Raw genomic sequence first — 27,645 nt, forward strand, 5'->3', positions numbered from 1 at the left:
TTCGGCGGTTTCCTGGCGAGGCGCCCATCCTCCCCAAGCACCGGGAACGGAGGCGGCCGCATTAATACTCGCGGGCAGCCTGCTCTGACCTATACTGTCATTTTTTCCATCGGTCAGGATCAGGCTGGGGGGGGGGTGGCTCTCCTCCGAGGGGTTCTGCACGGTTCGTTGGGTTTTCCCCGGCGCACTTAACACGGAGGCAAAAGGGGCAGATGGAAACCAGGCCTCGGCTGGCCGGGCGCGCGTAAGCGCCGCACTCAGCAGCTCGACGCAAAGCCAGGGCTGGATTTTCGCGGCCTGGGCCCGGCGGCCTCCCCGCGCCGGCGCGATCCTCTCTCCCTCCGGCTGAGCAAACGTGCCCGCCTAATTCCGCCCTGGAGACAGCAGCTGTGCAGCGAGAGGGCGGAGGAGGGGGGGGAACCCGCAACTTTTTCCAACAGAAAGTGTGTGCGCACAGGAGAGGTGAAGGCCCACCCCGATTCTGTGCACGTACCGACACAGTATCTAATCAGTGTCACTGCCAGGAATACGCTTCCGCGGCGGGCGACACCCCCGCCCCCGCCAACCTGCAGGAGGGAGGGGGGATGCAAATGGCGTCTCCAAGCGTCCCAGACTCCGCGCAGCACCCGCTGCCGCGACTCCGATCAGACATTGCAGCGAAGTGAGGTGCAGCAGTCTGGGATTACGAAAGCGCTGGTGGCCCAGGCCCCTTTGGCGCGCCCGGGTCTCAGCTTCAGGAACTTGCACCACTCCCGGCTCCGAGGCCTTTTCCCCGCCCTCACCTCCGGAAGAGCCGCCCTTCCTCGGATGGTGGTGGTGATGGGGGAGAAACTTTGCAAGACAACTGTTCCGCGCCTTCCCCGCGAGGGGAACGTGGCTGGGTGTCCCATACCAGGCCAGCCCACACTCTCCCACTCTTCCCAGGCCTTGGACCTGAGCCTCATGGACTCTTAGGAAGTGGGGAGTACGTTTCAGATCCCTGGGGGAATGAGGGGACTCCAAAGTCAGGCGTCCCCAAGTGTTCTGGCACATGGCCAAGTTTGTGTCCTTTCCTTCCCACGCTGGAGTAGTGCGCGCCACTTTGGGGAAGCGTGGGACCAGCCCCGCCAGGCTCGAGTCCAGCCCTGTGTAAACCGTGGGGCCGATGGTTTCTGCACGGCACTCCCTCGGACCCCCACACGCCTGCGGAGGCCCCCCGAGACAGTCCGGGTCTTCCCTCGCGCGCTCTTCCGGAGAAGGGGGCGCGAATGGGTTGGGTGCACCACCGCTGTGGTCCGCACCCCGCGGAGCCACCCGGGCAGCCCTTCCCGGCCTGGGCAGGTCCCTGCTGGAGTAGCCCTGCGGGACTCCCGCACCTCCCCCATCCGTAGTGGGGCGCCCCTGGGACACAGGCAGGGATGGCGGTTCCGGTCGTTCCGGGATTTGCGTGCAAGAAGAAAACAAGGCCGGCTACTACGAGAGCGGCGCCTCCCTTCTGGGGGTGCAGACGCCCGCGCAGCCTCCGCGTGGATTCCACTCTTGCCTGGGGGGCCCGCTTCCGTCCCCTCCCCCCGGCGACTCCCCGTCCCTCCTGGGCCGCACCGCGCGGAGCTCCGAGCGCGCGGCTCCCACACCGCCCCTCGGAACTCGCGCGCCTCCCTCGCTCCGAGCTCGGGGCGCCGCTCGCTCCCAGCGCCCCGACTACTCCAGTTCCACCTTGGGCTGCGAGAGCCGCCGCCCCGCGCCACCCCCGCCCGGCCCGGCCCCGGTCCCAGCCCGGCTCCCCCGCCAGCTGCGCCGCCACCGCCGCACGTGACCCGCCCCCGTCGCGGCTTCCGCTGAGCTGCCTGTTCCGGAGCACAAACAATTTCGGCTCTGACGCGGGGTCTCTCGGGCCCCGGCGTCCTCTCCTCCCTGCCCCCCCTTCCGGGTACGAGAACTCAAAACAACTCGCTGACCTTCGGGCCGACCAGCTCCGGCTTCCACCGACTCCGCACGCCGCCCCAGCCCTGCAGCGGCTTCTAAGATTTCACTCCGCGCTGGGCTGGGGGAGGGGGTGGCTTCTCCGGGAGGGGGTGTCTCCGATCGAAAAAGGGCCACTTCACGCTCCTTCCCTTCCTCCGAAGTGAGTTTTTAGACTCTCCGAGGCCCTGGGGGAGCGCGAGCAGCCGCGCGCAAAGGACCCCCCTCTCCACGACGCGCCCCGCACATGCCGCCTTCTCTAGTGCGACCTGATTTCCAGGGTCAACGGCGGAGGGCCTGGCCGGCTTCGGAAATAGCACCAGGCGGTGGTCGGTAGCACCGGGCCGAACTGCGGCCAGGGGATTTTGCAAAGTAATAATGGTAGCTCCCACTCCCACGCTCTCATCAAGAAATTGAGGCATGGGGAAAAGGGCAAGTTACGTTACTTGCTCAGTTACCCAGCGAGTTGGGACTTGATGAGAATTGGAACCTGGGTCTCTCAGTTTAGGGTGGCTTAGTACAGCTGTGGTGTGCTGTAAATATTCACCTTGGTATCAAAAGTACAGATTCATCTAGAAAGCCTGGTGTCCACTTGCGGGCTGTGTATTTGGCCTGGAGCACTTTGGCATATAGTAGGCACTCAATAAATATGTGGAATGAATGGGTGTCTGAATAACTGATTGACAGAATCATTGATGGCAAGTGATTTTTAGAGAAAGTCCTAACCATTGCTCCTTCTACCAGGATTGTCCTACCCTTATAAAAACTTACTTGTTTTTTGAGTGTTGGGAGGTAACAGGAAATTTTATGAAAAAATATATTAACCTCGTCCCCCACTCCCTCCTAGCCAATCAGCCTGGTAAGCATTTGAACTTGCCGGGGCACATACCTGAAGCAGCTGCTACTTGGTCTCAGCCATTTCCCCCCACCTTTCTGCTTTTGCTCAGGGCCAGGCAGCCTGGAACTGCAATTGAAGCAATTCAAGAGGGAGGAGTGGGAACCTGCCAGTGGGGTTCATTGGCTTCTCTGGGACAAGCCTGGAGTGGGACAGCGTGGCTTAACAGCTCAGTGGTTATTTTTCAATTCAGGGACCACCCGGTGCAGCTTGCTTTGGAGTGGCAACCCTCGCCAGCTGTGAGGTCACATCTCAAGGAAGGCCGCCGTCCACTCCAACGGACAGCTCTGTGATGCCGGTCAGTGGGACCACATCTGTGATTTGGAGAGCTGCCACTGGTACTCCATGCCGACTGCCACTTCCTGTGGCCCAAGAGGATGAGATTAAAAAACATTCTTCGATTTGGATGGGCCAATAGAATGTATTTTGGTACCACACTGTTATCCTCACCCCACCCCCCTGGGTTTTCTAAACCTCCCCAGTTGTCCCTTCTGTGTCACTAATCCAGTAATCTGAAATGAGGACAAATTTCACTTTGGGTCACCTGAAAGTAAACTTTCCAGTCTGATACATCCAACATCTGTTGACTACTGTGGTTTAAGTTCCCTATACTAGGAGAGCATGGGATAGGAAAAATGCTTCTTCTCTGTTTCTGATTATTGCCATAATCCGTCCTCCTCCTCCTTCTCCTCTCTGGCTCATTCCCCACCTCCTCCCTCTCTTTCTGACAGTTGTCTAGCTTGGCTTATGTTCCTATGATTATTGACCAAGAAATGAAAATGTGTATTTTCTCTCAGTTACAACCCAATCTGGATTACAAGGCTGGGTTGTCAGCTGCGTCTTTTATAGCTTGCTCTGAAGTGACCAGTAGGATCCTGTGACCTCAGCCTGAGGCCACATCACGTTAGAAGCATCCCATGATATCCAAGAAGGCCACAGGCCTCAATCCTGCATCGCTGGATTGTAGCTGAGAACACTCTCATCCTGTGCGCCCTGTGTGCAGAAGAGACTGGTAGCAAGTGACACTAATCGGGAGGTTCGGGATGCTAATTTGATTTATTATCTGTGTACAGCCTGGGGAGGAGAGAAGGCTCATGGAAGTGTTCTAGGCTGATCATTCTGAATGTGAGCATTTATTTATCTGCAAAGCTGCCCAATGTCCCTGCAGGAAGTCACCAGAGCAGCAACCCCTGGCTGTACAGACAAAAGTCTCCCCTTTACACGGGCCTGCTTTTATTGTTTCCAACAGCTTTGTGCTTTCCCTGGGGGAAGAGGAGAGTTACTCAGCCAGTTTTCTTCCTCTTTTCTCACGATGCAGAGGAAGTGATGTTGTGGAAAGAGTGGCGCTAACTCAGCCTGCGAGTCACATTGGACCCAGAGTTGGAAATAGCTGGCACTCCTGGGCCTCTCTTCCTCCAGGCCCCAAGAAGCCTCAGGCTGAATCTGAGCATGGGGATGGTTGGGCACAGGCAGGTAGAACAGAGCAAGAGAAGGCACACTTGAGAACCATTCCCTGCGGACAGGAGCCCTCAAGGTGTGGATGTTCTTGACCCCTTGAGCCCGTTCTTTTTAGATATACGTGGCAATCGAGTGTATTTAAACATATCACACGTACACGGATCACTTCCCATTCTGTGGTTGTGCATGATGTGGAGTTTCACTGGTCGCGTATTTGTATATGAACACAGGAAAGTCCTGTCCAGTTCATTCCACTGTCTTTCCTATTCCCACCCCCTTCCCTTCAGTCCCCTTGGTCTAAGCCAAAGAAAGCACTTCTGTATTTCCCTCCCCCCCCTTATTGTGTGTTATCCAAATATCAGAGAGAACATTCCCCCTTTGGGTTTTGGGGATTGTTGAGCCTGCTCTTGATTAGGAGTAAAACCTTCAAAGGATTTATGAAGCCCATCTCATGCATTCATGTTATTTTTCTTTTTTTTTTTTTTTTTTTTTTTGGTTTTTTCGGTGTGTGTGTGGCCTTAGAATTGGAACCTAGGGTTTCACGCATACAAGGCCAGCACTCTTATTACTGAGTACATCCTAGACTCTCATTCATTCTTCATTCATTTCTTGGACATTTATCTGTCACCCACCTTGTGCCAGGCCTGGCATGAAATGGTAAGCAAAGGAGACATCATCCCTGCCCTCATGGAACTTACATTCTACTTTGCTTGACACACAAAAGGTACAGAATGTGAGCCCTCCCGTCAGACCCTGTGGGTTCCACTGCCTTAACATCTCTCCTGGCCTCTTCCTCATCTAAGTGCCTTAGTCCAGATCCTTACAGGCTTTTTGATGAACAGTTAAACCTCTCTATTCAGACTCATCTCCGTCATTTTTTATTTTTCTTTTTGCCGTGCTATGGATGCAACCCAGCTATATCTCCAGCCCGTTTTATTTTTTAATTTAAAAACAGGGTCTCTCTAAGTTCCCCAGGCCAGCCTTGAACTTGTGATGCTCCTGCTTCACCCTCCCAAGTAGCTGGGATTACAGAAAGGAGCCACAGTGCCTGGTTTAATTCTTCTTTTTTAAAATCTCTTCCACCAGTCATTGCATTCACTGCTTGAACCAAGCAGTAAGGAAGGGAAGAAAAGGGGCTAGGGGTAGAGCTCAGTGGTATAGCATTTACCCAGCACATGCAAGGCCTGGGTGCCATCCCCAGCATGACAGGCAGTAAAGAAAACATGGGCCATACCCAGTGGTGCAGCTTGGGCAACTTAGCAAGATCCTGTCTCCAAAAAAAAAAAAAAAATAGCTGGGGATGTAGCTCAGTAGTACAGTGTTTGGCCCATATAAGGCCCAGGGTCCCATCCCCAGCACCAAAAAAAAAAAAAAATGCCTATCAGACATGTTAATAGTAACATTATAGGTTACTATGAAGATTATCTGTTTTTGCTCCTTTTTCTTAGTAGGAAGATTCAAGGCAGAAAATTTAAACTGAAATGATTGCCTTCTCTTGCTATTTTCTTTTCTTTCATTTATTTATTTATTTTATATATATATATATATATATATATATATATATATATATATATTTTTTTTTTTTTTTTTTTTTTTTTTGGTACCGGGGATTGAACCCAGGGGCATTCCACCACTGAGCCACATCCCCAGCCCTTTTTATATGTTATTTAAAGATAGGGTCTCAGGAGTTGGTTAGTGTCTCACTTTTGCTGAGGCTGGCTTTGAGCTCCAGATCTGTTGAGAGCCACAGCCAAGTCGGAATGGCCCCTGACATTTTGCCAGAAGTAATGGTTGAGAGGCGAGCCATTAAGATGATGCTGGATTGATTCAATTGTATATTAGACCTTTACTGTCCGGTATGGGGCGGCTCTTGCTGCCTCGGCGCCCGCTACTTTGGAGTTCTCTTGGGATTCCGAACTCCACCAGCACTCCACGCACACTCGCCGGGAACTCTCTCCCACTCCACCGGGCTGCGCCCGCACTCACTCTCGGAACCCCGCGAGAACTCAACGGGAACTCCAAAGTAGAGGGCACCTGAGGCAGCCAGAGCCGCCCCATACCGGACAGTAAAGGTCTAATATACAATTGAATCAATCCAGCATCATCTTAATGGCTCGCCTCTCAACCATTACTTCTGGCAAAATGCCAGGGGCCATTCCGACTTGGCTGTGGCTCCCAACACAGATCCTCCTGCCTCAGCCTCCCTATCCACTGGGAGTACAGGGGTGCTCCACTGTGCCTTTTTTTTCTTAATACTTAAATGTTATTTATTTGAATCTGGTTATAGCCAGTGGTTAGAATAGGGTCAATCAAGACAGGTGAGCACCGGATAGGTTTGCTAAGTGCGTTTTCATGATTAAAAACTAAAACTATACGGTAAATATTCTAGTTTTCCGGGATGGCACAGTGAACAAACCTTTAGTGGTTTCAAATAGTAAGCATGTAGTCTATCTCATGACCCTGCGGGTCAGGAATTGGGACAGGACTAGGGTTCACTCTTTCCCGTGGGTTTCCTGGGGCAGCTGTGGAATCAGGTGGTGGGCATGCTGGGCTAGAGGGTCTAAGTCAGCCTCATGCCCACGTGTGGTGCTTTGGAAGGGAAGACGAGAAGGCTGAGCCCAACTGGAATTGGAAAATGTGCTTCTCAACTGGGGCCTGTCTAGCATGGTGGTCTTAGGATGGCAGGACTTCTTGCTTCGTGGGCCAAGTCTTACAAAGTGTTCTGGAAGGCCCAGACTGAAGCTACGCTAGGCATATAGTTCACTTCTGCTGATTCCCTTAGTTAAGTGTCACAAACCCACCCAGGTTCAAAGTCAGGGGACCACATAAGGGCATGAAGAGCAGCAGGCAGGGGCCATGAGGGGTAACTGGCTATCACTTCCAACATCTGTGCCTTTTAGTCCTGGGGGAGAAGGCCAAGTGCCACCACATGGATGGGAAAGCTCAGATGCATTACTGAACATTGTGAGTATTCCAAGAGCCCAGTACTGTGGTACATGGCTATAATCCTGGTGACTCGGAAGGCTAATGCAGGAGGATCACAAGTTCGAAGCCAGCCTCAGCAACCTAGCGAGGCCCTTGTGTGACTTAGTAAGACCTGTCTTAAAAGTTTTAAAACAGTATTCCAAGAAATCCTGAGTGGGGAGCAGGGGATGGAAAGATTTGGGGAATACCAATTCACCTCTGCAGAGTGTCTGAGAGCCAAGTTCCTGATCTTTGAATGTCAAACCCTAGTCCTGGTTCAAATCCGGCCTCTTGGGCTCTTGAACTTAGAAAAAGTCTCAGAGTCCTCTGAGGGAACTCCTATAATTATCTCTATTTTTCTATATGAGGAAACTTAATTAAATTGCTCAGAGTCACAGCTCAAAAACGATACAGCTGGAAGTTGAAGCCAGATATTTCTAGTGCCAAAGTAGTAGGTCATTGTACAGTTTACACTTTAAGTAACTTTCCTGAGGTCACAAAGAAAAACCAGAAATACAATTCATCATCCATTCATGGGGGAAAAAAATCCAAAACATTTAGCAAACTCAGAAGAGAATAGAATTCCTGCATCTGATAAAGGGTCTGCATAAACCAAAGTCACAACAAACATTGTATTTAATGGTAAAATATTGAAAGCTTTCTCCCTGAGATCAAGAATTAGACAAGGATGCCTGCTACCACTCCTTCTATTCATTATTATACTGGCACTTGTAGCCTCTGCAATAGAGCAAGAAAAGCTGGGCCTGTAATCCCACACCTTGTAAGGCTGAGGCAGAAGGATCGAAAGTTCAAAGCCAGCCTCAGCAACTTATTGAGACTGTCTCAAAAAAAAAAAAAAATGAGGGCTGGGGATGTGGCTCAAGCGGTAGCGCGCTCGCCTGGCATGCGTGCGGCCCGGGTTCGATCCTCAGCACCACATACAAACAAAGATGTTGTGTCCGCCGAGAACTAAAAAATAAATATTAAAAAAAAAAAAATGAAAAGGGCTGGGGGTGTAGCTCAGAGGTAATGAGCACCTGGGTTTAATCCTCAGTTTCCAAACAAACAAACAAACAAACAAACAAAAAAGGATGCAGATTGGATTGATAGAGAACTGTCATTATTTGCAGATGACATGGTTGTACACACAGAAAATCCCAAAAAACCTACAAGGGAACTATTAGAAGTAATAAATAAATTCAACAAGGTCACTGAATTTAATGTAGAGTTGTTATGAGAATTCAGTGAGATCTGGGCACAGTGGTGCACACCTGTAATCCCAGCAGCTCCAGAGGCTGAGGCAGGAGGATAGTGAGTTCAAATCCAGCCTCAGCAAAAGCAAGGTAGCAACTCAGTGCCAAAAAAAAAAAAAAAAAAAGAATTCAATGAGAAATTTACAACACGTACTAAAACTTTATCTGTCCCTGGCCTGTGACCTTGGTGACACTTCCTCCCTGACATCCCCCCCCCCATTTCCTTCATAGCCTGCCTTCCTCCTCTCCCTCTGGGTTTCTTTCCTGATTTCCGCTTAGGCTTTCTCTCCTATCCTTTTGGTCACGTTCAAGGTCCTATCTATGATCTGGGCTGCATTGTGTCCCATGTGGATGGCACCCACAGTGGTTGTCTGACACCCTCGTCATTCCTTCCTGGGATGCTATCACTGACGCAGTCTTCTGTCCTCTGGCCTCCTGTCTTGCTCCCTTTACAGCCATCTGTCTCACAGTCCCACAGTGATATCTGTTTTCTTTTCTTTTCTTTCTTTTTTTGTTTTTGATGCTGGGGCCTGAACCCAGGGTGCTTTACCATGGAGCTACATCCTCATTCCTTGCTAAATGGCTGAGTGTCTCCCTAAATTGCTGAGGCTGACCTTGAACTCACTATCCTCCAATCCTCCAGCCTCAGCCTCCTGAGCCACTGGGAATATACACCATGGCCGGCCCCCGGTGATATTTCTCAAATGCAAACCTGATTCTTTCCCCAATTAAATTCTTTGAAGACCTTGAGATACCTTGAGTAAGTTCCTGTCCTTGGCACGCTGCTCCTGAATCACCCTCCTGCTCTCTCCTAATGCGCCAGGCTTGCCATCTCTTACTTTAACGCCTGTCTTAATTTGAGTATCTCTAAAAGCTGACCTTGAGCTAAGGATTATGGGGCATAGAGAGGTGACCTCCGGAACACAGCAAGGGAACAGGAATTGAGACAGGGAGGGGAAATGGCTAGCAGAGCTGCATTACTGAGCGGGTCACTTGCCTCAATCCTGCTGGTGACCTTTTGGAATCCAGTATGGCACACCCTTCAGGACTGTCCTGGAGAGGGATGAGGTAGTGGGACTATTTATCTTCCAACTTCCATCCAGGGGTATTCTGGAAAATCAGTGTTTTTTTCCTTTGGGTACCAGGGATTAAACCCAGGGCTGCTTAACCACTGAGCCACCTCCTCGGCCCTTTTTATTATTTATTTAGACACAGGGTCTCACTGAGTTGCTTAGGGCCTTGCTAAATTGCTGAGGCTGGCTTTGAACTTATGATCCTCCTGCCTCAGCCTCCAGAGCCACTGGGATTACAGGCGTGCGCTACTGCACCTGGCATTAAACCAGCTTTAGGGAAGCACAAAAGAAGACCCAATGAGAAGTGTTTGCCAATTGCCACTGTATAAATATTCCCACCGGAGCTGATGGCAGGCCACCAGCCATTTCACAATTGGCTTGCAAATTTTCAGAATATTTAACAATCCGGTTCTCCAGAGGGAGTGAAACGGCCCCAGTTTAGCACTGTTCTCATTCCTCATTAGCTAAAGATCATTTCTGGAAGTCAAATATGGTGGCCACCTGAGCATGCTTCAGAGCGTTGGGGTCTGGAGAACACCCTCAGGTGGCGCTGTGGAAAGTCCTCATTGTGTTTGGGAAGTCTTGTCGGGTGCCTTCTAGGGTGGCATGGGGCACCCCCACAGGTGTGAACAATTTTTTTTTTTTTTTTTTTTTTTTTTTTTTAAATTTTTAATATTTATTTTTTAGTTTTTGGCGGACACAACATCTTTGTTTGTATGTGGTGCTGAGGATCGAACCCGGGCCTCACGCATGCCAGGCGAGCACGCTACCGCTTGAGCCACATCTCCAGCCCCGTGAACAATTGTTTGCAGATGCATTTGCTTCTCCTTGGAATGCCTGCTCTTTCCTAGTCACTTGCTGAAGTCTGCTTTGTTGTTTTTTTTTTTTTTGTACCAGGGATTGAACTCAGGGGCCTTCGATCACTGAGCCATGTCCCCAGCCCTATTTGGTATTTTATTTACAAACAGGGTCTCAGTGAGTTGCTTGGCACCTCAGTGTTGCTGACGCTGGCTTTGAACTTGCAATCCTCCTGCCTCGGCCTCCTGAGCCGTCGCGGGGATGACAGGCATGCGCTATACCTCTCAACTCCCTTGTTGAACTCTTGCTCATCTTTCAGTCCTCAGTTACAGTGCCACCACCTCCATGAAGCACGTCCCGCAAGCTGTCCTTGCTCTCATCACATCACTAATTCACACCATTCACGTGACTTGGTAGAGGTTACCCCTTCCCCCCCCCCACAGGAGTCCAAGGTGCAGGGGCCAGGAACTTTATCAATTCCTTTCCACCCAGGGGACCTTGTCCTCTAACTTTGTACCCTCAGTGTTTAACCCAGTTCTGGGCACAAGTGCAGTTACCTAGCCTATATGTGGCTCGCCCCACCCACCCCAGCAATGGCTGAGTCCAATCAGCCCCGCTTCCCATCCCCATCTCTGGTTCTCAGTCAATCAGCGGGGCTCCCCCCACCTTTCCTGCTGCTTCCCATCCATTTCCTAAGAGGACTTTCGGCAACAAGCAGGTGCTTGCTTCCCCGCGAAGGTGTGAGCGACCATATTTTTGAAGCAATGATCAGGACACGTGATCTGACACATGTTCCAACACATGGTGTGACAATGGGCACAATAGTTTCCAGCCCCACCGTCTCAGCAGATCCAGGCTGCGGGGCTCTGTGCTGGCAAAAGCCAGGCGCTGCCACCTTGCCCTGCACACCCAAAGCAGGCAGGAGCACTGTTTGAAAGACCTGGAGCGATCATAGGGAACAGGGAAAAAAATCGTGGCAGAAACAAGCGCTCATTAAGGCCATATGCTCTATTTCTAATCGATGGCTCTTAGAAGTCATTCCCGACATTTCATTCATTTTTATGCTTCCCCTTCAGGGGCAGGAAGATCAGCGTTGCTAGCCGCCTTTGGAGATGAGGGTATTTAGAAACAGAGAGGTGAGCAGGCTCAGCTCCAGTCCCGGAGTGAACCAGAGCCGCCCTAGCCTGGCATCCCCGATCCCGACTTGAGCTTCTGTGCCAACATCCCTTGGGGCCCATTTCCTCGCTAATTTGCATAAATCATCAACATTTTTTTTTCCCAAGCTTGTGCTGAGAAAGCCCCTTTTCAAACAGCGGAAACTCCCTTTGCCTTCTGTCGCCTTAGTTTGATTTTATGAACCAAATTCTTTTACTTCAACACGTAGACTTGCTATTTTCCCTTCCGTGGAGCCCTTTTCAAAAGAGGTCGTGACCTTTGCTTCTAGATGCAATGGAAACGGGCGAGCCCCCGAGTGAAATAAAGCAGATGATCTGGAGACCGTGGAAGGCGTCATTTCAACTAATGTTCAAAATACCACCCGGTTGATTATAAATCTTGGCTCCTGGCAGGTTATCAGAAAAATCAGGATGGCTAAATGCTGTTACCAGGGTTGAACCCTGTTGAGGTGGGACACGTGACTAGGACTGGGAGAGCCAATTCGTGGGGTCAGAAAGAAGAAACTGGACATACTGGGGCCACACAAGTTTTTGTGAGATTTGTTTAGGAATCTGTAGCAACTCAGAGTTGACGTTGATGATATGGGAGCTGGGGCTTCTAATTACCAGCATAACGACATAATTACTCACAACCCTTTCACATCTTTAAGACATTCTCAGCCCATGATCTCATAGGCCTGATGGTCCTCAGGTGATTGCAGTCTTGAGATCTCTGCCTATGACCTGTGTTTCCTGGGGTCCCAGGTCACACTTAGCATGTTGCCGATGCTCAAGGAATTGTAATAATCCTCTGGAGAGTTCAGACAAAAAAACACAAAACCAATTCTGCCACGTATTTGGGAAAAGCTTTTCCTCCCTATTAGGCAAATAATAATTATCAAAATAATTTGTGAAGCCAGGCGCTGTGGCGCAGGCCTGTAATCAAAGTGGCTTGGGAGGCTGAGGCACAAGGATCGCGAGTTCAAAGTCAGCCTCAACAAAAGTGAGGCCCTAAGCAACCCAGTGAGACCCTGTCTCTAAATAAAACACAAAATAGGGCTGGGAATGTGGCTCACTGGCCGAGTGCTCCTGAGTTTAATCCCAGGTACTCATCCCCCCGCAAAAAAAATTTGTGGGGCTGGGGATGTGGCTCAAGTGGTAGCATGCTCACCTAGCATGTGTGAGGCACTGGGTTCGATTCTCAGCACCACATAAAAATAAAGATATTGTGTCCACCTAAAAGTAAAAAATAAATATTAGAAAAATTGTGGCTTCTCTGTTTAGCCATGAGGAAAAAAGAAAAAGGAGTGACATCTATTCTAAATCTTCAGTAAAATACAATTCAGCATAAAGAAGACTTGTCTGCATGGTATAGTCTCTTACTTTATTCTTATCAAATTATTTAGCTATTGTTAAAATTATGCATTATAATAACAAAAGTCTTAAACACACTCAAATCAGGAACTCAAACTCTGGATTTTCTGCTCCTGGGCGTGTAAGGGGTTGGGGTTCCTCTGATCTCAGGTGAATTTGGCTGCACCTCGGGGCTTGGGTCCAGTTCTTTTCCATGTAACTCCTCCTTTACCTTGAGCTAGCAACTGTCTTGGGAGGCTTTTTAAATATGTTTTTTACTTGTAGGTGGACACAATACCTTTATTTTATTTTTATGTGGTGCTGGGGATTGAACTCAGTGCCTTGTGCATGCCAGGCGAGCACACTACCACTGAGCCACAACACAAGCCCAGCGCTGGACCATTCTTTTCTTGGGGCAGATCCCGGGAGAGCAAAAGACAGATCAGACAGGCGGAGTGCCTGGGAAGCCTTTCTCTGAGAACACGTCTGCTCATAGTCCATTGGCTAAAGTAAGTCACACAATCTAACCAAAGATGGTAGGACAGGAGTGCAGGCCAGACCGCGAGAGGGAGGGACAGAGTGACTTTTGTTTGGTACCACAGATTGAACCCAGGGGTGCTTAACTACTGAACCTTCTTTTTTTCTATTGTATTTAGAGACAGAGTCACACTAGATTGCTTAGGGCCTCACTAAATTGCTGAAGCTGGCCTTGAACTTGTGATCCTCCTGCCTCAGCCTCCCAAGCTGCTGGGATGACAGGCATGTGCCACCACAACTGACAGGAGTGATAATTTGCTGAATGGTATTTCAGCCACCTGCAATTATCATCCCTAATAGCCTGTGTTATGGACTGAATTTTGTGTCCCACCAACCCTGAACTTTAGGTGTTGAAGGCCTAACCTCAGAATATCATTGTATTTGGAGATTAGGACTTTAAAGGGATGATTAAACTGGGCACAGTTGCATATGCCTGTAATCCAAGCTACTTGGAAGGCTGAGACAGGACATGGCAAGTTTGAAGCCAGCCTCAGCAATTTAGTGAGACCCTGTCTCAAAATATAATAATAATAAAAAGGACTGGAAGTATAGCTCATGATAGGACATCCTTGGGCTTAATCTCCAGTGTTGGGGGGAAAAAAAGATGAATAAGTTAAAAATGAGGCTGTTAGAGAAGATCCCAATCCAGTTTGAGTGATGTCCTTGTAAAAGGAGAAAATTTGGACACAGGGTATTCTGTACCCAGGGGAAAAAAGATGTGAGGATTGATCAAGAAGGCAGCCATCTGCATGCCAACAAAAGAGGACTAAGAAGGAACCAGCCCTATTGACATCTTGGTCTCTGGAGTTTTCTTTCTTTCCTTTTTTATGGTACTGGGTATTGAAACCAGGGGTGCTCTACCACTGAGCCACATCCCAAACCCTCTTCATTGTTTGTTTTGAGACAAGGGTCTTGCTAAATTGCTGAGGCTGGCCTTGAACTTTTAATCCTCCTGCCTCAGCCTCCCAAGCCACTGGGATTACAGGCATGTGCCACCGTGCCTGGCTTCTGGAGTTTTCTTATGGCAGCCCAACCAAACCAATGTAACCTGTAATCCCCTCATAGGTCAGCTGTGTCCTACTCATTTTGCTGTCCCCCTCACAGTACTTATTACATTACCTTTTGTACATATTTATGTGTATTTTATTTTATTTTTGGTACCAGGGATTGAACTCAGGGGCACTTAACCACTAAGCCACATCCTCAGTCCTCTTTTATATTTGATTTAGAGACAGGGTCTCCCTGCGTTGCTTCAGGCCTTGCTAAATTGCTGAGGCTGGCTTTGAACTTGCAATCCTCCTGCCTCAGCCTCCCCAGCCACTAGGATTATAGATGTGCACCATCGCAAACCCGGCTATGTGTATTTGTTGAATGAATGAGTGAAAATTCTGTTTCAAAATCAAGAATTATGTGCTTGTGAGCCAGAACTTCTGATTGCGAGTGTGAGAAATCTGTCTAAACTTGTTTAAACAAAAATGGAATTCTTTTTGAGTCAGATGGATGGGAATGTTCTAGAGCAGTTTCGTTGTTGTCTCTTGATTTGCGGTGCTGGGAGAGAAACCAGGGCCTCATGCATGCTAGGTAAGTGCTCTGTCACGGGACTACACCACCAGCCCTGGGGTAGCTTCTATCATCTAAGGAGTGATTCCAGGAACCAGGTCTCAGGTGTTGGCACAGGGACACACACCTCTCACGGAGGCCTTGTTCTTACAGAGAACGTGGCTACCAAGAGAAAGGTGTCAGCAGGAAGATTTCTCAACCCCGATGCTCATCTTACAATATGGCTTTGACACTCCTTCCACTCAGAGGCAAAGTCTGTATTCTCTGCCCTTGAATCTGGGTGGGCATGTGACTACAGTGGAAATGCGGCCGTGGGACTGCCAAGGCTAGTCATGAAGGACTATATGGCTTCTGCTTTGTTGGCTGGAACATGGCGTCTGAGGCAGCCATGCTGCAAGGAATCCCTGGCCACATGCAGAGGCTCTGTGCACATGTCTGGCCCAGAGCCCCCGCTGAGGTCTCAGCTAACAGCCAGCACAAACCACCACTTGTGAAGATACTTCTGGATCATTCCAGCTTGCAGTCATCCAGTCCAGTCCCTCCTGTCTTTGACTCCTGTGTGTTGAGGTCCCAGATATTCGGGAACAGAGATAAGCCATCTTCGTGTGTCCTGCCAGGGTTCCTGACCCACAGGATCTGTGAGCGGGAGGAAATGATGGTTTCATGCCTCTGTGCCTTGACATACTTTACCACGTGGCAATAGTACGTGGGATAAAGAGCCCAGGATGACATCTTTACAACTACCCTTCTACTTCCTCTGTAGAAAATTCTGGAAAAGTTCTCCAACAGGGCAGCTTGGGCCACATATGTACTCCTCAAGCCAATGGCTCTGTCTAGGGGAAAGGAGAGTAACTCTAGCTTAGGTTATGTATTAATTCCCGAGGGGGTAGGAGGGATGTCACCACTGCCACAGTATGGAAGCCCCAGGGCAGAACTTGCTCCCCAAGGACAATCAGAACTAGGGTATAATAATGTATTCCATGTCGACCAAAATAATAGCTGTGTGCTATCATCTTTATTTGGTCACGTTTTGGTTTTCTGGAAGTTTAAGATAGTTTCCTTTAAAAAAAGATTGGAAGCCAGCCCCCCTGTGGTGCTGGGATTAAACCCAGGGTCTTGCACATGCTGGCCAAGCCCTCTGCCTACCGAGCCACATCCTTAGCTTGTGGAAGGTAAGATATTCAGAGGAGAACTGCTACCAGACATTGAACCCAGGGGCTCTTAACCAATGAGCTACATCCCCAGCCCCCCATCTTTCTTTTTAAAATTTTATTTAGAGACAGAATCTCACTGAGTTGCTTAGCACCTTGCTAAATTTCTGAGGCTGGCCTCAAACTTGCCATCCTCCTGCCTCAGCCTCCCAAGCTTCTGGGATTGCAGGTGTGTGCCACCAAGCTCGGCACTCAGCTCTTGTTATTTTGTTTTGAGGCAGGATCTCACTAAATGGCCCAGGCTGGCCTCAAACTTGCCATCCTCCTGCCTCAGCCTCTCAAGTAGCTGGTGTGCACCAAGTATGCACCCAGCTCTGAGGACATTTTTGCGCCTTGCTGACCAGTTGTTAAGGACTTGTTAAAATACTTAATTTTAGTCATTGTTGTGGTTTGGATGTGAGGTGTCCCCCAAAAGCTCACAAATGAGACAAGCAAGAAGATTCAGAGGAGAAGTGATTGGGTTGTGAGAGCCTTAACCCAATCAGTGAATTGATCTCTGATGGGATGAACTGAGTGGTCACTGGAGGCAGGTGGGTGTGGCTGGAGGAGGGGGGTATTGGGGGCGTAGCTGTGGGGTCTGTATTTTGTACCTGGAGAGTGGAGTCTCTCTCTGCTGTCTGATCACCGTGTGAGCCGCTTCCCTCTGCCACACTCTTCTTCCATGATGTCTTGCCTCACCGCCAGCCCCGAGGAATGAAGCCTGCTGTCTATGGACTGAGACCTCTGAAACTGTGAGCCCCAAATAAACTTTTTCTCCTCTACAGCTGTTCTTTGTCAGCTCTTTTGGTCAGAGCAGCAAAAGAGCTGACTGAAACATTCTCCTTTTCATCTGGAATAGTCACACATTCATACCAATCACACACAATATGCACACACAAATATTCAATGTATTTTTCATATATTTCAAAAACAACCAAATTTTTTCTTTTCTTTTCTTTTTCTGAAAGCCAGCAATAATTTTGCGGCCTAGAAAAGTTTCTAGGGCCAATATTCTCTATCAGAGGTTGACCAGCTTTTTCTGTATAGGGCCAGAGAGTGAGTAGTGTAGGCTTTCCAAGTCGCATGTTTCTGTCGCAGCTACTCAGCTTTGCCATTGTAGGGCAAAAGCAGTTACAGATAATATTAAAAAGAACGGGTGTGGCTATGTTTCAATAAAACTTTATTTACACAAACAGGCAGCGGGCCAGATTGGGTACACGCACTGTAGTTTGCTCTGGAATCTTTAGCAGCATTGTCCAATAGGAATATAATGCAAGCCGCATAACTTTCTGAAGGGAGAGGAGGGGTCTCCCCAGCATCCAATCCTACATTCAGAAGGACCAGGTCCCTGGTGCAGGAGAAAGCATTCAAGCTGAGCATCAGAGAGATACAGGCGCTTGAGGCACAAAGTTCTCAGATGAGAGTGAACTGTCTACTGCAGCCAACTCAAAGGGAGAACAATGAAATAAGGGACATACTAGGTCACTGGATATTTTTACAATGTTGCTGGATCAAGACTTGCCTGAAGCAGGAGATCTACCTTTGAACTTTTAAGTTATGTGCTCCAGTGCATCCTCCAATAAGTGTTTAAGTCCGTTTCAGGGGGGCACTTTCTAGTTGTCCTGCCAGCAAATAACAGATCCAACAATTAAACTAATCATCCCAGCACTTCTCTGAATACTGAATATTTTACTATAAGAACCAAGATTAGCAGAGGTGCAGAGATTGTCATTTAAAGTGCATCTTGGGCTGGGGGTGCAGCTCAATGGTAGAGGGCTTGCCTGGCGTGCATAAGGTCCTGTTCCAAACCCAGCATTGCAAGCAATCAAGTGCTCAGAAAGCATCTCATCCATCTTGTCGCTGTGTCTTGGATTCTACTGGAGGTGAGTGAGCTATCAGAGGCTAAATAATAATACCCAGCACCAAGGTCATGACCACCTTACATTTCTCAAGGATTTTAGTGGTTACCAAATCCCGGTCTGTCATGAAAAAGGCCTTTCGTTTTGGCTTCTTACAGTTTCAGGGGTCTCTTAATTCTTTCCACTTCTCTTCTTGGTAGTTTATGGCATTCAAAAAACAACGATTACCACAGGCTTCTTTTTCTTTCGGCCTTTCCAGAAAGAAACCTAAATGCTGGTATTATTTTCCACTTTTAATCACTGCTTGACAGAGATGGAAAGTTAAGTCACATGTAAAATTGCTTTTGTGTTTTGTAGTTCTTTTCACTATTTTGGAAAAAAAGAAGGAGTTCAATGGCTAAAATGTGGGTTGACACCAAACCCCAAACATCACAAGTCGTAATGGCAACCATGTGTTATTCCTGAGAATATGCACTTAATTTGTTTGAGGAGAAGAAAATATAGCATTGCTCAACTTGTACGTGAAGCGAGCTGGAAAGTTCCAAAGACATTCTGGGATGGATTATTATTTCAGGTATCTCAAAATTTTAAAAATACATATTTTGTAAAAACTTTAGATGTAGATAGCAATAGGAATACTTGAGGCAACTACCTTTCCCAAACTTACCCACCCTATCTCCATTCTGGGGATTGAACTCGGGGATGCTTTACTACTGAGCTACTTCCCCACCATTTTTTATTTTTATTTTTGGTACTGGTACCAGGGATTGAACCAGGTAGTGCTTAACTACTGAGCCACATCCCCAGCCCTTTTATATATTTTATTTTGAACTAGTTCTCACTAAATTGCTTACAGCCTCCTAAGTTGCTGAGGCTGGCTTTGAACTTGCCATCCTTCTGTCTCAGCCTCCCGAACCACTGGGATTACAGATCTGTGCCACTGTACCCCCTCCATCCCAGCCCTTTTAAAATTTAATTTTGATGTGGGACATAGTGGCGCACACCTGTAATTCTCAATGGCTTGGGAGGCTGAGGCAGGAGGATTGCAAGTTTAAAGGCAGCCTCAGGAAAAGCAAGGCCCTAAGCAACTCAGCGAGACCCTGTCTCTAAATAAAATACAAAGTAGGGCTGGGGATGGGGCTCAGTGGTCGAGTGCCCCTGAGTTCAATCCCTGGTACCAATAAATAAATAAATAAAATAAGTTAATAAATAAAATTTTATTTTGAAACAGGGACTTGCTAATTTGCTCCGGCTGGACTTGAACTTGTGATTCTCTTGCCTCAACCTCCGGAGTGGCTGGATTGCAGGCATGCACCATGGTGCCCGTCTTCCCAAAACTCTTGAGTCATAAAACATGTGTCTCAGAGTTGGAAGGCTGGGGATACCCTCAGGCACATGTGGCCAGTCCTGCTGCCTTCTGTCTGGATTGTCTTCAAAGCCACGAGGCCAGTCTGTGACTCTCTGAGCAGCCGCCAAGAAAAGGAGACAGAAACAGGAGGCTGCAGCACGACCTGGTGGAGAAGGCTGAGTCCAGTCCTTCTCCCCAGCGCCTTGTGTTTGTGCCACAACCAGAGCAGGACCCACCCCTGGGAACAGAGGAGTTAAGGTTTTGGGGAGAATCAGGCCTCCAGCCAGCACTAATTCTTCTCCTTCTAGTGCCAGAGGTCTCAGGTAGCCCAAGGTGGGAGAGGAATGAACTTGGGGATCCACTTTGTTCCAGGTTCCAGAATTTTCGACCACTAAATCATGATTCCCTGGCAATGGCCAGCAAACTTCTCTGGGTATGTGCCCGTTGAGTGCTTGCTCAGGGCCTCCAATCAGAGCTGGGTTTGGAAGCACCCCAGCCCCAAGTTGTACAATGGCCAGGAATTCTTTTTTTTTCTTTTTTAAAATTTTTTTTCTTAGTTGTAGTTGAACAGAATACCTTTATTTTATTTATTTAGTTTTATGTGGTGCTGAGGATTGAACCCAGGGCCTTGCATGTGCTAGGGGAGTGCCCTGCTGCTGAGCCACAACCCCAGCCCCAGGAATTCTTGTTAGGTCACAAACTGGTATGCAAAGACCAATGTCCTTTATTTTCCTGAAACTAAAATTATCTTCGCAAATGAGCCAATCTCATCCAGATCAGACTGCCTGTTTTTTTTTTTTTTGTTGTTTTTTTTTGGTACCAGGGATTGAACTCAGGAGCACTTAACCACTGAGCCCCATCCCCAGACCTATTTTATATTTTATTTAGAGACAGGGTCTCACTCAGTTGCTGAGGGCCTCGCTAAATTGCTGAGGCTAGCTTTGAACTCCAGATCCTCCTGCCTCAGCCTCCCGAGCCACTAGGATTACAGGCATGTGCCACTATGTGCCGCAGTCCGGCTGCAGCAAAATAACCGGGGGGGTGACCACTTGTATGCATTGTGAACTATCTGTTGGTACAGCGAATTGTGGTAGTACTGACGAACAACTTGTTTACGTTGATACAGCAGGAGTAGGAGCCGTTTATTGCAGGACAGGAGCAGTATTTATACATTCCACACAGCTTATCTAATTAGCATAAACTAGATACATCAGTCAACCAATATGGAATCTCCACACTTAATGGCTCGCTTTTGTTACTTCTCAAACCACTCCCTCTGGCATTTTGCCAGGCACCATCCAGACTTGTTTATGAACTCTAACATTCCCCTGGCAAAATGCCAGGTGTCATTTTGACTTGTTTACAGACTCTAACATTTCCCCCTTTTGTTTAATTTAAATAACGACCATAGTGGTTTTTACAGAAACACCATAAATAACCTGCCACAAACAGAAAGGGAGGATACAAAATGCCACAATACCAAGCCACTTGATGGCTCCATGCAAGAAGCCCTTGGAAAAATTATACCAGCAATGACACCATTAGCAAAGATACCGAGTTACAATTTGTTGTAGATTACAGTTTGTTGTCTCAGTCCAGGTAAAGCAATGTCTCAATAGATTAACTCACAGTCCAGGTAAATCACAGTCCAGGTAAATTCTGCAGGCAGCTAGCTTAAATCACAGTCCAGGTAAGTTCTGCAGGCAGCTAGCTTAATCCGAAGTCTCGTCCGGTTCTCAGCTGAAATCTCAGTCCGGTTCTCAGCAACACGGGAAATTTTTCCATCCTCGTCCTCACCGGCACTGGGACGAAGGCAGGAACTCTTGCAAAGATGCTAAAGAAAATCCTGTAGCATTCCACTAAGAAAACAACCTTCTGAACAATTTACTACATTATCTCAAGGTTTTTTTACATTTGAAATAGGCCTTAATGGTGCTCATTACTCATTAGCTTCCAGGTGTGGGAGAACCATTGTAGTTTAGTTATTGGCATTGAAAACGACCAAACATCAGGGACACCAGTAGCGTCTTCTGCTGGCTGTAGTGCCTGGACAGCCCCAGATGGCCCTGGGGAGTGTCCCGGACTCAAACTGCTTCCAGGCACAGGGAGCAAGAGCCTGCGAGACTGTGCCTCCAGGTCAGGTCTAGACTTGGGCTTGCGGCAGTGGAAGAGCCAGCTCCCCGGCCAGGAGGCGGGGAAGGGCCAGTCGCCACCGCCTCTTGGAAACTCCTTGCTGCGCTGTGACCGGCTTGCACACTCGGCAGCCACCTCTCCGTTTCACGCACCCTCCGGTAACGAAAAGTATTTAGTAATAGCCTTTTGCTGCAACTTTTTTCCTGATAATCCTTCTTCTTCTGAACTTTCTGTTTCTTTCTGACTAGAGTTCCTGGGCTCTTATCAACACATGCCCTAACTATTCTTGGTTCCACTGGGGTGCCTTCTTCCCTTAGTAATTTACTTCTCACCCCTTCCATATTTTCATCACAAAGACAATACAACATTTCAAGACAAAACAAGACACAAACATACTGTATCAATCTTCTCCATTTTCTCGAAATGGCCATTTTTCCTCTCGCCCTATCTGCCTAGGGACGAGCAGATTTGCTCCCGTCCTATCTATGGACAGGCAGCTTTTTTTTTGTCACTTACCCCCAGTGTCCCGGGGCTCCCCGTAACAGGCCACCATCTGCCGCAGTCCGGCTGCAGCAAAATAACCCGGGGGGGGGGGGGTGGGTGACGAACAACTTGTGAACGTTGATACAGCAGGAGTGGGAGCCGTTTATTGCAGGACAGGAGCAGTATTTATACATTCCACACAGCTTATCTAATTAGCATAAACTAGATACAGCAGTCAACCAATCAGGAATCTCCACACTTAATGGCTCGCTTTTGTTACTTCTCAAACCACTCCCTCTGGCATTTTGCCAGGCACCATCCAGACTTGTTTACGAACTCTAACATTCCCCTGGCTAAATGCCAGGTGTCATTTTGACTTGTTTACAGACTCTAACAACTATGCCCACCTATTTCCTTGGTATTACCCCAGTTCAGAAGCATCTGGACTCTCAGGAAGTGCTTGTTAACAATCATACACAATTCAGTCAAAAGGAGCCATAAACCTAGTCTTCGTGGGCTTATGTTCAAGACCAGGCAAGAGAAGGTGAAGAAGGAAATAGCAGTCACCAGGGTGTCACAGAATAGTTCCCCAAATGTGACGAAGTTCTTATTATTGTCCCTTAGATTTTGTGGTCTTTGTAAATCCAAAGTGAAAAAGGAGAAACTCGAGGTCGAGAAGTGAGTGAAGGGGACCTAGTCCCAAGACTTTTCTGTGGTCCCTGAGGCCACCAGTGTTTCTTGCAGCTGAAGTCTGAGAAGTCAGACAGGAGGCTGCTGCTCATACCAACCCTGCCTTCGCCCTGATATGGCACTTCCACGGCTCTCCTCCATGCTGCTTGGGAGAAGCCTCAGAAATTCTGAGAGAGCCCGGCACACAGTGGTGCTCGCCTCCATACCAGAGCCTCAGGAGGCTGAGGCAGGAGGATCGTGAGTTCAAAGCCAGCCTCAGCAACAGAGAGGCCCTAAGCAACTCAGTGAGACCCTGTCTCTAAATAAAATACAAAATAGGGCTGGGGATGGGGCTCAGTGGTCGAGTGCCCCTGAGTTCAATCCCCAGTAAAAAAAAAAAGAAAAGAAAAGAAAAAAAAAAGAAATTCCGAGACAGGAGAAAGAACAGGGAGCTGGCAGCCCAAGAGCCAGCTGTGCTGTGCCAGGGTTTGCTGACTTGTTACAGAGAATCATGACTCACTGGGTCCATGACTAGAAAGTCCGTGTGGTAAGTGCACCCAGGAACTTGGGCACCCTGAACAATTGTGTCCATTAATAATGCATGAGGGCCTGAGGCTGCGGCTCAGTGGCAGAGCACTTGCCTAGCACGTGTGAGGCCCTGGGTTTGATCCTCAGCAGTGCAAAAATAAATAGAATAAAGGTATTGTAAAAAAAAGTTTTTTTCTTAAAAAAAAAGAAAAGGAATGCGCGAGGGTGCAAGTAACTGAGAACTCAGTGAACAGCCCCCTGAGCAAATTGAAAGGTGATTTTTCTCACAGAAGAAGTCAAGAATTAGATGTCTCTACAAGCTCAGTGACTTAAAGCATCAGGACCAGAATTTCTGAAATTCTCTTGAAGTTTCTTTGTGGTTTCATGGACCCTTTTATCCCCCTTTAAACTGGGAATCCATCCCAGGGGTGTTCCAACACTGAGTCACATCCCCACCCCTTTTTATTTTTACTTTTTATTTTGAGGCAGGGTCTTGCCAAGTTACTGAGGCTGGCCTCCAAGTTGCAATCCTCCTGCCTCAGCCTCCCAAGTTGCTAAGATTACAGGCATGCATCACCATGCCTAGCTCTGGAGGTTTCAAAATGGCTGCAACAGCTCCAACACAGTCAAGGCAAGAAGGTGGGGAAATGGGACAACATCGAAAATATATCTGTTCCTTTTATAAAGAAGTGAAATCTTTCCAATAAACCTTTCAGAACACTTCAACTTATGACCCAATAGCTGACAATGGGTCACATGGTCATATATAAACCACAAAGGACGCCAGGAAAGTAAGCTTTTGGCCCTTCCACTTTATATCTTGAGGCTAAGTTGGAACAACCGTTTGGAAGTGGGTGTTGCTTTACCTTCCTGTCAAAACAGAACCTGAGCAAAGGACTTAGATGTAGAGGGCTTATGTCGCCTTTTTTTGGCACCAGGAATTGAAACCAGCGGTGTTTAGCACTGAGCCCCATCCCCAGCCCTTTTTTTTTAAATTTTGTTTTTTTGGTGGTGCTGGGGATTGAACCCAGGGCCTTGTGCATACAAGGCAAGCATTCTACCAACTGAGCTACAACCCCAGCCCCCCCCCCCAGCCCTTTTATATTTTTATTTAGAGACAGGGTCTCAGTCAGTTACTTAGGGCCTTGCTAAATTGCTGAGGCTGGCTTTGAACTCGAGATCCTCCTGCCTCAGCCTCCAGAGCCGATGGGATTACAGGTGTGCACCACACCACCATGCTTGGCTATGTGGCTTATTTGGAATAATCCTTGAAGCACAGCAAGAAGTAAGTCCAGGCAGGTTACCCCTGTGCGCAGGTGGGGCTCTTTCCACTGGGCACCCTCTGAGAGAGTTTCTGAGACATTCTGCATGCTCTCTCCCACCTGTGACATGTAACCAAAGATTCCCAGTCCCCATTGGTTGAGTTTCCTCATCTGGGAAAGTTTGCTGTGGCATTTCCAGCAAGTACCCTGGTACCAAAGAAATTCTAGTGGTACCAGGCGCAGGGGTGCACGCCTGTCATCCCAGCTACCACTCTAGAGGCTGAAGCAGGAGGATCGAGAGTTCAAGATCAGCCTCAGCAAGTGAATGGCAACCTGTTTCAAAATTTAAAAATATACAAAGGGCTGAGGATATAACTTACTGGTAGAACACCCCTGGGTTACATTCCCAGTACTAGAAAAAAAGGGAAAGAAAACAAATAGAAAACCTTTAGGCAAAGAAAAGAGAACCAAGCACGGCATGCATTCTAGAAACTTTGCTGCAGCTGCAGGTGAGCTCAGGGGTACTCTGAGGGGATTGGGGGATGGGCATCATACTGTATGCCATGGTCACTGACAGTCCTTGCCAGACTTTCTATCTTCCCTTCCTCTGGGCCCAGTGATCCATGACCCCCAACTACGGCTCCTGAATTCAGCCTTCTCCCTACAATGTCCTTCTCTATATCCTCCCTACAGTGTCCTTCTCATTTTCTGGCTCTTTCTGTGTTCACACAGGCCCTGTCTCAAAGTAAAAGAAAAAGGGCTGGGGCATGGCTCATTGGTAGATCATTTATTTGCCAAGAACGTGAGAGGCCCTGATATCCCTAGTGCAATAAATAAATAAGAACTAATTTAATACCAATATAGTTACAATATAGCAATATCATGTATATAGCTTCATAGAGTTCATCATGAACCTCTAGATGCATCATTTTGTTCAAAACTCAGAACACAGGCCTGTCATCCCAGCATTTCGGGAGGCTGAGGCAGGAGGATTGCGAGTTCAAAGCCAGCCTCAGCAACTTAGCGAGGGCCTAAGCAACTCAGTGAGACCCCGTCTCTAAATAAAATCCAAAATAGGGCTCGGGATGTGGCTCAGAGGTTCAGTGCCCCTGGGTTCAAGCCCTGGTCCTGGGAGTGCTGGGAAGCTCAGTGGTAGAGCACTTGCCTAGCAGGTACAAGGCTCTGGAGTTCCATCCCGAGCACCTTGACAAATGGAATGGGATAAAAATGACACCGTGTGATTTCTGTGGCCTGGTAGCAAACTGGCTACCCCCACCCTCTCTTTCTCTCCTCGCCATTAGAACCCAGCTGCCATGCCAGACTATGAGGAAGCCTAGGCCACATGCAGAGGCCATGGGTTCCAGTTGACAGCCCCAGATGAGGTCACTGATGACAACATCATAATTGTCAGGAGGAGCCCTCACATAATCTCAGGTTCCAATTTTCAAGCAAGCCTGGGTGACACCAAGTAGCTGTTCCGGCCAAGTGCTGCTGAAATCACAGATTTGATGACCAAGATCAATATTATGGACCAGGTGTAGTAGCTGCACGCCTGTCATCCCAGAGGCTCAGGAGGCTGAGGCAGGAGGATCATGAGTTCAAAGCCAGCCTCAGCAACTTAGAGAGGCCCTAAGCAACTCAGTGAGACCCTGTCTCTAAATAAAATACAAAATAGGGCTGGGGATGGGGCTCAGTGGCCGAGTGCCCCTGAGTTCAATTCCTTGTGCACTCTTATTCCCCCCCCCCCCAAAAAAAATATATATATATCAAGGAAACAGAAATCCTGCCCTGTCCTAGAACACGTCACATTTGATCTGGAGGAGGCACAGGAAGTCACTCAAGAAAAACTATAATTAGAGAGGAGACACCACAGCACAAGAATAAAGGGTAGAATGTTCTGGAGCCAATCAGCCTGGCTTGAGCAAGCTCCTTTGCTGAGAGCCACGGCCGAGTCTGTATGGCCCCTGGCATTTTGCCAACAGTATTGATTGACAGGCGAGGCATTACTATCCGCCTCTGCTGCAACTTTTGAGTTCTCGCACTATTTTGGAGTTCTCGTGGGGATTTCCGGGGATTCCCCGAGAGTTCCCATTGGTTGGGGAAGTGCAGGAGGAGGGATTTCCGGGAGAGATATTTCCGGCTGGGGGTTCCTGGACAAGCCTCGTGGCGTTCGGGAGGTTTCCCCGGGAGCTGTGTGAAGTGTTTCCCTGCAGTTTAAAAATAAAGTTTGTTCCTGCTTCAGTGGCTCGTGATTTGTGCCCAGCCAGACTGCGGCACTCCTTAACCTCTCTATACCTCATTTTCTTCCTCTGTGAAAATGGCGAAAACAATTGTACCTAAATCCGTGGGGTCATTGGTGCAGGTTAAGTCAATGAATGGTGGTGGTGGTGGTGGTGGTGGTGAGGATGATCATTGGGACCTGTGGGTTGGGTCTTCCTGTGCACCTCTTAGGTGCAGGAATGGTGTCCCTCACCTGACCCCCATCTATGCGCCTTCAGTACACACGGGGTGCTGTGCTGGTGTCTGGAGGTTCAGCGGCAAACAGGGTGGGGAGACCACGAGGTGCCCAACAGGGGCCCAGGCACTGAGTATATAACCTATGCCAAGTAAGCCTTCCGGGCAGATGGCCCAGCAAGGTGGAGGCCTCTAGGTGGGAAGGGGTGGGTTGCTGGAGCGGAGGGAGAGAGAGAGAGAGAGAGAGAGAGAGAGAGAGAGAGAGAGAGAGAGAGCCAGTGCAGGCCAAGCCTGGTGCAGGGACAGATTCCCCTGGGCATGGACAGTTCGTTGGAGGCAGGATGTCAAATGTCAGGGCTTTGGAGCAGCCTGGTGGGACCCTGGGACATGTGTACACAGGGTGCGTGAGAATCACAACCAAATCTCCTCGTGACCTCCGCCTTTCCCTGCCCTCTAGCAGCGCAGAGGGATCCGAGCCCCACAGGAGCCAGGTGACATATTCTGCAGGCAATGACCGCGTGGGAAGATTAGCCAGGGACGGTGAATTCCCCTTGGTGCTTCCCCAGGGTTTAAGCCATCTCAGGAGTGATTTTCCTCCCCTGGATCCTGGCCCTCGGGAAACCAGCGGTGCCCTGCTGTAGAACAGCCAGTGAGTTCAAGCCCTGAGCTACATGGGGGTACTGGGAGACGTGTACCTGTCTAGAAATTATTTTTTCTTTTCTTTCTTTTCCCT

The 27,645-nt window shown here is 48.5% G+C and overlaps 1 protein-coding gene and 1 non-coding gene across 2 annotated transcripts in view; both read right to left on the bottom strand.

Moving 5' to 3' along the window:
* Bcor (BCL6 corepressor) overlaps nucleotides 1-2,035 on the bottom strand; it is a 132,183-nt gene extending 130,148 nt beyond the window's left edge. The window contains exon 1 of the mRNA XM_046465027.2: nucleotides 1,938-2,035. The gene's annotated coding sequence lies outside the window, so the exon portion shown is untranslated. The remainder of the gene's footprint in view (nucleotides 1-1,937) is intronic.
* A 22,167-nt stretch (nucleotides 2,036-24,202) lies between these two features.
* Nucleotides 24,203-24,275, bottom strand: Trnat-ugu (transfer RNA threonine (anticodon UGU)). The gene has a single exon. It is a non-coding gene; the product is annotated as a tRNA-Thr (tRNA).
* Between the last annotated feature and the right edge of the window lie 3,370 nt (nucleotides 24,276-27,645).

This window comes from Marmota monax, unplaced genomic scaffold (genome assembly GCF_021218885.2).
Source record: "Marmota monax isolate L192 unplaced genomic scaffold, Marmota_monax_Labrador192_F-V1.1 WCK01_AAM20220418_F8-fsc00158, whole genome shotgun sequence".
NCBI classification, from domain to species: Eukaryota; Metazoa; Chordata; class Mammalia; order Rodentia; family Sciuridae; genus Marmota; species Marmota monax.